The 12,055-nt window shown below is 38.4% G+C and overlaps 1 protein-coding gene across 9 annotated transcripts in view; it reads left to right on the plus strand.

Moving 5' to 3' along the window:
* Window positions 1-12,055, plus strand: part of LOC135474671 (neprilysin-1-like) — a 69,478-nt gene that overhangs the window by 303 nt on the left and 57,120 nt on the right. For 7 of the 9 annotated variants that reach the window (XM_064754214.1, XM_064754218.1, XM_064754215.1 and 4 more), the window contains exons 1-2: window positions 111-3,631; window positions 3,961-9,320. The gene's annotated coding sequence lies outside the window, so the exon portion shown is untranslated. Of the gene's footprint in view, window positions 1-110; window positions 3,632-3,960; window positions 9,321-12,055 lie in introns of those variants that run through there. The other 2 variants (XM_064754212.1, XM_064754211.1) reach the window with 2 other exon arrangements.

Genomic DNA, 12,055 nt, shown 5'->3' on the forward strand with positions numbered 1-12,055 from the left:
CGCCACATCTTCACACGCTCATTAAATCTTCCCTAGGGTAAATCGATGTCAACCAAGTGGTCCGCATAATCAACTAACCTGTTATGATTCTCGCCAAAAACGATCAATGACAACCGCACAAATTCACAAAATAAATACATTTTCAAACCCTACACCCACTGTGGCCTCCATCTCGTTCTGATAGTCGTACATACAAATCACGTGGTCGATTTGAGCCCAGAAAAAATAAGGTCGTTCAAAGGAAATGATAGCTATAGCAATCATTGTAGTAACACTGGGCAAGTCTAGTCGTCCATTTGGCTGGTTCAGATGGTGCTTCAGTCTCGTTCGTTCTCGCAAACGGCTTTCGGCCACAGTGCATGTAGTGTCTGAAAATGTATTTATTCTGTGAATTTGTCCAGTTGTCATGAATCATTTTTGATTCGGGGAGACTCAGAACAGGTTAATTGATTATGGGGACCACTCAGTCGACATCGATTTATACTTGGAAAGATTTAATACGCATGTGAAAATGTGGTAAATGTGGCTTACCTTTGGTCCGACACATCAGAAGCAGTTATTCCCCCTAACTCTCACAAGACTTCATGTTGGTTGATTTCAAAGTAACATTCTGCTACTAGGTTTCACGTGGATACAATTTCAAAAGAGTTTATAAAGGGTCTGTTTCTCCTTATATGGTTCAATTGAACAGCTTGAAAAAACGAAATATGGTTCATCCATTTCGTTTAGGAAGTTGCATTACGGCTTCAGAATCCTCTCAGGCAGTACGTGGGAAAGTCTGCCAGCAACCTGTGGATGGTTGTGGGTTTCCCCTGGGCTATGCTCAGTTTCCTCCCACCATAATGCTGGCTGCCTTCGTATAAGTGAAATATTCTTGAGTATGGCGTAAAACACCGATCAGATAAATAAATAAATAAATACAGCTTCAGAACAGAAACTTCCTGTACAAACAGTAACATGCTTACAAAAATTACAAAAAATTCTTACAGTTGCTCGTCATTAATATAAGTACAGGGAAAGAGAAATACGTTCAACTCAAATCAGGATAATCCAAGATGACAGTTAACACTATATATTTGGGTCTGGGTTGCCCCGGGTGGCTATTTTCACTCCTCTTTTTATACTGGGCTGGCGGAATGTTATAAGAGAGGTTGCATGACCTACTTTTGGTAGCCGTATTGGAGTACTATGGCTATACCAGCCCATGTTAACAGCACTCCAATATGGCTACCTGGCTGTTGTTCTGCCAAGGTGATCACGTTACCATAAACCCCTCTGTAGGCACAGTGGCAACGTATGGTAAAGCATGCACCAATTCATACCGTGTTGAATAAGTCCTTTTTAAATGATGTCTGCAGTCAAAAACAGGTGTCATCTGTGGCTCTTACCTCTCATGCAACAATCCCAATCATGAGACAGTCACCGCTGAAGCAGTAGCCATTTTGCCTTCTGTTCTGGGTCTTGAAAAAGTTATCATTCCTGGATGGTGCATGCGGCTTAACCCAGAAAAGACAAGCCTATTGGCAGACTTGTTTTAAAATCGGTTGCATTGTTGTGACTACAGGACAAGTGTGTCATACCTGGGATGCTGCGTGTACGGGCGAACTGAGAGGTAAGAGCCACAGTTGACACCTGTTTTGAACTGCAGACATCGTTTAGAGAGATGTCTCGGACACGGCATGAATCAGTGTATGCTTTTACCATTGGTTGCCACTGTGGCTATAATACTCCACCTGCCCAGTATAATGACAGGAGTTTGAATGGCCACCTGGGGCAAGATTTGGGGGCCTCCATGGTTGAGGTCATTAGAATGCTGGCATGGTGAAATAACTCAGGAGCCTCTTACCAGTGTGGCCACTGTGAGTTCAAGTCCAGCTGATGCTGGCTTCATCTCCGGCTGTACGTGAGAAGGTCTGCCAGTAACCTGCAGATGGTTGTGGGTTTCTCCCGGGTTCTACATGGTTTCTTCTCACCATAATGCAGGCCGCCATTGTATGTGAAATATTCTTGAGTATGGTGTAGAAACACCAATCAAGTAAATAAATATATTTGAATCTTGCTCTGAATCATGGATGAATATATCTCTGACTGGAGGTTGAGCAGCCATGATCACAACATATCTAAATATTTCTCAACCTACTAGTCAGTTTAGTTGGAATTTTAACAGTCCAGTGGTCTGGGACCCTAAGCATTGTAAAGGAGTAACTCCAGGGAGGTTAGGCTATAGTACAATAATAATAATATTGTCATTTTTGTAATCAGTTGTGTTCTGAAACTGTACTAAGTATCCTACAGCGGTGAATGGGAGCAAGCCATAACTATGTGAGAACCAGTCCCCACGGAAGTGAACATAGTTATCCAGGGCTAGCTCTGTAGGGCCTTGTATATTTTGTTTACTATTGCAGCCCTGCCTCGACTGTTCCATAAGCTTACTTTGAACACCTCTGTACTTCCCATGCTATCTTCAGTGGATCGATGCTAGGGCCATTAAAAAGTGTCCGTCCATACTTATAGATGTCTTATTCGTCGTTTTCAGATAGATGTTGTCATGCGTCATCACCTATAATCCAAACCTGACGAAAATTTGACAAATTCCAGATCCTATCAACATTCTTGAACTGAGACTGATCATACAGAAAGCCCATGTGTGTCAAACTTGTCTGGTAGCAGGGTATTCATTATCTTTTGGACATTTTAATTGGAGTTGGAATTTGTCAAAATTCGGCCAGTTTTGGGGACATATGGATTCAGTGATGACAGAATAGGACATCTACTCCGAATTGACAGCTAGGGCATCTTTGAGTACAGCTAGACACTTTTTATGGCCCCAATTGATCTGTTGGGGTTAGCACTTGAAGAGCAGAGGTGTTCAAGTTTATGAACAAGACAGAGTTGTCATACTAATAGTACATGTATACGGAATCACTGCCCAGTAGAGCCAGTTTGTATCATGATACACTATCATGCGTTCCAACAATATTGCTTAAAATTTGAATTTGGTTTTGAACATGTAAGTTTCAGTTAACCTCTATTCCTTCACTATCTTCAGCAAATTCTTGCAAATCAAAAATGCCTTTTCTTTTTCTGCATATAGAGATCATCTAACAGTATGAATAAAACCCTTGCTTTATGCCTGCTACATGCATCTTCATACACCTATCATTTTAGAGACCCCGAAGCGTCCATGACTGAGGGGGTTAGTACGCCAGCGCGGGGCAATGACCCAGGAGCCTCTCACCAATGCAGTCGCTGTGAGGTCAAGTCTAGTTCATTCTGACTTCCTCTCCAGCCAAACGTGAGAAGGTCTGTCTGCAACCTGCGGTTAGTCGTGGGTTTCCCAGAGCCTGGTTTCCTCCCACCATAATGCCGGCCGCTGGTGTGTAAGTGAAATATTCTTGAGTAGCGTGTAAAGCACTAATTAAATAAATAAATAAAGAAATGGTAGACCGCAAAGACCTTGGAATTTGCTGTTTTACTTCGTCTGCTCCACAGCTAATTCAGCAAGATAAATGATCTCCCTCCTGAGTTAACATTCTGACATCTACCAACGGAATGAATGTCAGAAATATAAAATGTGGATGTAGTACATTTAACGTTGTTGAATTACTTCAGAGCAACATAGGTCCAAAACGTAAGTTGTTATGTTGTAACTGTGTAACATATCTGGCTTTTCAAATTGACCAGTTGTTATGTTGTAACTGTGTAACATATCTGGCTTTTCAAATTGACAAGTTGTTATGTTGTAACTGTGTAACATATCTGGCTTTTCAAATTGACAAGTTGTTATGTTGTAACTGTGTAACATATCTGGCTTTTCAAATTGACATGAATTATGACTTCAAAGCAGCATTTGTTCTATATAGTGACAACAAATCACATATTTTGTATGTTTAAGGTTGCTAGTAAGGACCAGTGAAGACAAGTGAACGAATGGTTTAATTCTCTATTTCTCTGTTTCAGACAATGCTGAATAATAAAGACTCGTAATGCATGTTGCAGACACAGGTAAATTGATTTTCGCTTGAAAATACTTTTAGGATTGAATTATTACACCTACATGTACATATGGTACAGGAGCTGTATAATTTCATTATACATGTACTAGAGGTGGATATCAACAGTAACTAGTGCGGTTGACAACCTTAATAAAAACAGAATCTTTATCTGATCCGTTCAGTATCACCGAGGCCCAGCAGTGACCAGCACTATCACTAAACATTACCTGGAATGTTTTAAAGCAGTTTTCACACAGTGCTGAGAATGGAACTTTTACAATCCATTGATGTTGTTTCCCTATTTCCTCAGCATCCAAATATAGGTTTCTATCTCATGTCACCATGAACCATTTTAATGTGTCTTAAGGCAGAGTAAGTGTAAAAAGATATGGGGAAACTGTGGCCGGGGTGGTGCAATGGCCCTGGAGCCTCTAACCCTTGTGGTCGCTATGAGTTCAAGACCAGCTCATGCTAGTTTCCTCTCTGGCTGCACCTGAGAAGGCATACCAGCAATTTGCAGATGGTCGTGGGTATCCCCTGGGCTCTGCCTTGCTTCCTGCCACCATAATGTTGACTGCCATCATGAAGTAGTCCTGAATACGGCATGAAACGCCAATCAAATACAGTAAGTAAAAAGATAAAGTCTACTTGACGAATCTTGTAGTTCTAAGGGAGATAACTGCAGGATATCATTGAACATAGTGTTCTACAGGTTTGACCCATATACCTTACATATAAAATACTTGAGTCGCTTAGTTATCTTATAAACCTTCATTATGCTGTGGGGTACATTTCTGTGTATTTTGTACAATGCTGTGTTTGACTCCTTTGTGTTTATGATCATCTCCTTGATGTTAGTAGACTTAACTGTGTCAACTGCTAGTATAAGTTTCAGCGGCCCCCATACTTTCAAACCCTCTTGATGTCATTCCAGCAGAGCTGCATTACTCCACATCATATATTCTGCCTCAGGGTGATTCAGATCACACGATGAATGTTTTCACTTCACATGAGGTAGACTTTATGAAAATTGATGGAGGATTTTGTTTTTGACGTCAGCTATAGAGATTAAATAGTGTCCAAGTTATTGGTAAATCCTTTAAACCACACTGCTAGCTGTGTTCCAGAGGAAATTTTACGTAGCAGTGTAACTTTTTTACTAGAATTCTGCCCATGGTAAATGACATAATTTCACATATGACAGTTGCACATTCTGCCTGATTTTGAGAATTCTATTGATCTAATAGGTGTTTCGTTTGGAATGAAAGTTAATATCCTTTCTGCCCCCAAAAATAATACTTTTTTCCTCTGAATATGAAATTTTTGGGGTGAAATTTAGACTTGGAACTTCAGTCCAGTCTTTGTTTTCAGTTTCTTATATTTCTTTCATTTTCTAAAAATGCATGCAGTAGTGTTCTTTAGGAGCATAGTGGGTTTGACCTTCCTACATGTGTTAAAGCCGGCAGCGGGCAGTTCTTATTACATTGAATATACATGTAACATAACTTGTATGATGTATGCTCATACATGTATATACAGAGACGGAATATACTAACATGGAAGGGCCACTATTTGTAATTTATTAAACAACTGGTATATGTTTCCTTTATTCTGTACGGTACCTCTTGCAAGGAAAAAATTAAAATCACATCACAAAGTTTATGAATTTGAATAGATCACAAATTGAATGTCCTGTGCAACTCATAATTTATTTTAACAGTTTTAGGTGCTTGAAAGAGAAGGCTTTGTCAGTTTTGAAAATTGTTATGTGAAACATTTGCAACGACGCACCTAATTCTTCAAAATTATTCAGCGTCATTTCTGTGAACAGCTACCGGCCCTGATAGTATAGTTGGTAGAGCATCCACTTCGGGAGCACTAGATCGAGGGTCAATCCTGGGTCAATCACACCTAAGACCTTAAACGAGGAAGTTGTATCTTCCTCGCTTGGCGTTCAGCATGAAGGGGATAGGCAACGACTGGTTGACTTGTATCAGTATAATGGCTCGGGCAAGGCGGCTTGCTTGTCTTCGGTAAGTCGTCTCATTGAAGCAGCACCAGATAAAAATCCTCAAAGGATTCCTTCATCGTCATATGACTGAAAAATTGTTAAGTACGAAGTTAAATCCTTATCACTCACTCACTCTAGGAGCAACTAACAAGGTAAACAACATAAACTTTTATGTTCAAAAAAGTGCTTCTTTAGGGGCAAATAAATTAGGAGATATCCTCTCACCAAGCAAACAAACTTTAAAACACTTGGTTGATGTCAGCATTTTATGTAAAGCCACTCTTTTATGAAAAAAATATTGTCTGACAAACTTGGACCTAAATAAAGGTCTCAGCGGATGTCACTCGCTGACTTGGATGTGCAAGTAACAATAATTTCCAAGACCAGACAATCAAATTTGAACTTTTAATGTCAACAATCCATACAGACAGTATTTGCTAGCCTTTCTGATTATCATGTAACAAATCAATGTGCAGGGTACAAGAAGATAAAGTCTATGATGTTTCAGCTTGATTTCAGCTCTTGACTATTCTGTGTATAGCGCATGTGTATGTTGAATCAAGCTGGACTGACTGACTGATTTAGAAGGAGTGAGTGATCTTTACAGTAGAACAGAGCTGTGTCGGTCACAAAGTAAATTATCAAAAAAACAGGTTACAGTTTGAAAAGTTATAAAATACTCTTGGTATCAATAGTCCTGCTCTGAATTAACTCCTTTGTTAAACAACAGTGACTGTGATGTGATGTAAGGTTAGCTTTTGAAGCGTGAAACTACAAAGTGGGACATTGCCTATTATAGCATGCATGTCTGTTATAGTATGTAGGCTATGCCACAACAGTGACAAATATTTTGTAGGCAACAGGATATAATAAAACATGATATCAACCTTGAGAGTGGCAGAAATGTCAAGAAATCGTAAATGAAGTTGGGTTTTCAGCTTAGAGTTTGCTGAAATTGTTTATTGTATTTAATTAGCGTAAGGATTTTAAAATTACCTCCAAATGGATTTTAAAAAATGCGTAACGTTTATCCTGGGTTTTCCAAATAAGTTTTAAAAATTAAAATCTGCCTTAAAGCTAGGTCATCAGCCAGCTAATGCTGCTTTAACTCGAAAACTTGGTAGCCATTTTCTGAGGTCCCACCTAACCATAGCTTACTCCTAAAAACAAACCTTTCAAACGAGAGTGACCACAGCGGAGGTAACTTGGTGTGGCCCCATTAGAATGGTACAGCTCACCATCTGGCTCCAGCATTGCAAGATGTTATTTATTGTTATATTTCTTTTTTCCTTGTTAAAATAGTCTGACCTGCAGTCAGTCGATATACATTGGTTCCCCTACGGGTTTGGGCTATAGGGTAGGTCGAGTTTTAAGCCATATGTATTTTTGACAAATTACGGCAGTTTTTATCCTGTCTTTGAACCTCAACAGTTTTGCACATGTTTTTTAAAAGATCATCACATTGAAATGAAACTTGAATGGTAATTCAAACATTGTACTTATTTATGTCATGTGGGATATCAAAATTTGTACCATTGTTGTTACATCAGTTGTACATAGATATATTATGGAATAGATTTCTACACCTATATGTGGAGCATGTTGTGCTCTTGTACTGGTAGTGTGTGTTATGTATTGTGAGTGTACAGGTAAGCATTGCAAGGTAGCCAATTAGTGTACTTTAATGACATGAAAAACAACACATAATCTTTCAAGTACATGCACGACAACATGCATTCTACATAATACATATTAAACAATGTATATAGTTTATGTCAGGCATCTAAGGCTCATTTGAAATGCGTATGCCATGCCATTCACAGGTGACTCTTCAATGAGTATGGTACTTTTTTTGTTCTTGGAGCTGACTAGATGTGATTGTTTGGTAAAATTTTACAGTGATAGCTTTTTAACAATGAACATGATTTTCCAAAGATCTAATACTCATGTACACTAACACTTATACTTCATGAAGAGGTCTTAAGTTGTTAAAACATATTATAGCAAAAAGGCCACAGCAGAGGATCAGTAGAGGAAACTCTGGCAGTGTGTACTTTGCTCTGTATGCAATCTTCACTTGGCAGTCTTCACCATCATTCCCTCATATCTCATGTGTATCCATCATAATTGTGATCTGCTCAGCGTGCAGTGTCATCACATGTCACTTTTCTTGTTTGTACATGTTCCTCATGGTTAGCTTCAGTTTCATACTGTCTTTCTTATGGATGAAGCTCTCAGCTGCCTCTCACATCTGGGACTAACATAACACAATCTGTTGTATTAGTCCCAGATGACATGCACTGACATGTATGCATATACTTTCAGGTACATGTATTACTGTTGCAGGTATATTTTTTATTGCTTGTTCAGTTTTTAATCTGATTCATTGTTATTGCTACATACTGCTTCTTTTGTGTATGGTTATTAATCATTATTGCTGTCTGATCTTTAAGATGTAATGATCGAGTTACCAGGGTCACATACAGTCAATTTTTCATACCCATACTGTATGCTCAAACCAAGCCAAAGATGAGATGAGTACAAAAATGTTAATTTTGATTATTTTGAGGTTGAAAATGTGTAATATTCCTTTTCCCTCAGTCATTGTCCTTGTTACTAAGTGTCATATTTAGCCCAGTATGTCACATGTTACACCACTTGTTTTGATTTAGCCCATATTATAGAACTTAAAAAGGCACCCATGTTTACAGACTGAATGTGACCCTGATTTATGATTGTGTCAGATATTCATTTACAGGCAAACTGTATCATGAGAGAGATTCATAGAACTAGACAACATCTTTTCACACCTGTCTGGATAGGGGAATTGCAGTTGGTGACAACCACCAGTTATGCTTTTTCCATCTGTTATTTACACATCACGCTATAATCCACGGAATGAAGAAGTCTTCAAACATTAATACACTTTAAAGCTTTCCTCTCGGGACATGTTTTACATTTTACATTTGCTGTGACTGCAGTTTATTAACTACAGAATTCTGTTCATTGCCTCTGATCTAAGTTTTTCAGTTCATTGAAAATTCCTTGAGTGCTATAGCCAATAGTAACACTGCAACTGATTTTGTTGACAGATCTGAGGATGGTTTATCTCCCTTGTTGTGAATGTCGTCAGCTTTGGGCTTGTTTAAGTGGAGAGGGAGGCTGTTACAGAGATCCTGTGAGCAAATAAATGTACACTTGATGGCAAACCCTGTCATGGGCGTCTCATCCAACTGGCACCATGTGACTCCCAGACCAGCGTCCGTGGTACACTCTCGAATGATGGCCACCATTTTACCTGGTCACGAAAAAAGGTATAACTGAGTATACTACATAACCTCAAGACACTGCATATGGGTTCTTCCTGTAACTTGGCAGTTGTTAACTGATTTCAGATTTTTATTTCAACTTCTGTAAGCAAGAAAGACAGCAAAAATTAACATATACATCCTTTTGGAGAGGGGGATAGAAAAACAAATCCATGTGAGCCATCATCAACTGAAATCTCAAGTTTGTCTCAGATGCAGTTGTATATGGATAGGTAATACATTTGGCTGAAACTTAGATTGGAAAATTTCTATTGAAAGTATCAGTTATCCTCAAAACAACTTTCTCTGCCAAGGCTGCATATTGATCCATGTCTTCCATTCCATAGTTGTCAAAATGGACCATATTAAATTCAACATGGCGACAGTTCTTTCCTCTCTGGTTTCAGAATGGCTAAAGACCGGTTATCCAGTTTAACTACAGATTCAAAAATTTTGTAGAACAAAAGGACAATACTACACAATTGGCTGTTTTGAATCGAGACAGCCATCTAAAGAATTTTATCCAATCAAACATGTTACTATCAGATATGTCAGGTTGCACAGCCTAAGTTGTGACATGGCCTTTACCCATTCACTCCATGAAGTGACATGATAACACAGAACTACTGCATTGGACATCATTTACAACAATGTATTTATCTGTAACCGAAGGGCCATTTCACACATCATTCACAGACCACCACAGATCGATGTAAAACAAGTTGATTTATGAGCAGGGTAACATTCAGTGACACCAAATTATGTCTGACACTACCATAACGTCTCGACTCAAACTGCATTCATCTCCCCAGTGACCCTATAGGCCTATTTAGTCACTCTGTTCAAATAATACAAATACATTTGTGTCATTAATTTTGGCATTTAGTCAGCAGTTTCTAAATAACAAAATTAATTAGGGAAGCTGAAGGTTTAAATCTTATGATAAAATAACTTAAATCTCAATGAAACAATATTTTTTGACTGAATATATTACAACTGGACAATTTAAATTTTGCTTCGTCTTTTGCGCATACAAGAGATGTTTTTTCTGTTTTCTTTTATAGAATACAGTAAAATTATTAAAACGCCGTGTTCAAGCCAAGGTGTTTTCTCTGACATCCAGCACTACTAGCATCTTAGAAACCATCACTACAAAATTGAAGCATAAAATCCAGCGAATTCCTAGATCAGCCTCAGTGGTGCTTAGATTTATTTCAGAATTGAGCATGAATCTATTTGTACAACAATCCTATCGTAATTTTGTAAACATTTAATGTTTCAAAAATCATCAGGGGTCAAAATCACCTGCACAACCCCCCCGGCGGCTATGACCTGAACCTGGAATATCCTGGCTGTGCATTAGCAGGCTATTTAAACAGGGTCGCTGGAGTTCCCTGAAAATGATATAGTAGGCCTACTGTATCAATGAGGCCAACTGTATCAACAGTTCAGTGAGTGGAAGAAATGTTCTTATATTATGTCCAGTTTCCAAGAAAGCTATTTATCACTAGGACCTTCATCGCCGAAGTCCACAACTTTTATCTGCCATAGGCTACTGCTTAGACTATCATACAGAAAATGACTTTGACGGAGAGCTGGAGTAAAGGTAACATCACCTTTCTCCCGATAATGGAGATGTGCTGAAGCCGTGTCAAGATGAAGTTTGTCTAAACTTTCACTGGGTTGAAAAAAATCTAAAAAAATATTTAGTGCTGGTTTAAGATACCTTGAATGGTAGTCTTTTAGTGGACATGAACATTCGTCAGTTGCTGTCTTTCATTTTAATAAATTTCTAAACTCAAAAACAGTTGCTGATCGATCCTTGTGGTTTAATGTATTTAAAGGGAAATAACTCTTTTACCTCGAGGGCTAATTTGATAGCAAAAGGGCGAAAGTAATTTAGAAAATATAGGTGTGTATGTTGAACCAATACTGTGTCCATGTAACTTGTACAATCATCCTTTCCCAAAGTAACTCTCCTCCAGCTAAATTAATGGCTGTCACGTCTAGTGAAAAATTGACTTGGCAGCACATTTATCAGCATTTTAACAGCAAAGTGGAAAAGTTTTGATATTCAAAACCATGTGCAGTGTTCATAGTATTTGGTCAACTTAAATTCTCCAGTCTTTCCAACAACAAATTTCATCCATATCCATCTCTGTTCAAACACACAGTCTTCCTTGTCTCGTTGAAATAACCTCCAATAAACCAAGCCGAGTGGCCTTTACACCAAACTCTCTATGAATGTACTGTTAGCTAATGCTCCTGAGCCAGTGGAGAATTTCCAGCCGTAATGTAAATATTCTACACCAATCTGCTTTGCCATCAAATTCAAGCAGCTGGCAAAATTAAAATTGCTTTCCCCACTTTAATAAAATGTGGACAAAACATTGTTGCAGGAAAATTGTTATGTTAATGTGATCATTTGACCAAAGTTTATTGACATGTAATTGTCTATTTCAATTTCATGGTACTCGTGGGCCTACTGAAACTTCTTTTTTCTTTCCAAATGTATGGAAGAACATAAGACAGATAGGCTTGTGGGATAATACATTTGTTATTGAGATTTTAACAGGGCTGTATTACATGCTGTGACCCCCATTTTTAAACTTTTATTTCTCATGTTTGACAAAATCGACATACTGTAAGTGCCTTTTTATTCGCGTGATACTAACATTCGCGGATTTCGCAGCAAACACATTTCCGCGAAAATAAGTGCCATCGAATATAAAACCCATGTA

Source organism: Liolophura sinensis, chromosome 9 (genome assembly GCF_032854445.1).
Source record: "Liolophura sinensis isolate JHLJ2023 chromosome 9, CUHK_Ljap_v2, whole genome shotgun sequence".
Lineage (NCBI taxonomy): Eukaryota > Metazoa > Mollusca > Polyplacophora > Chitonida > Chitonidae > Liolophura > Liolophura sinensis.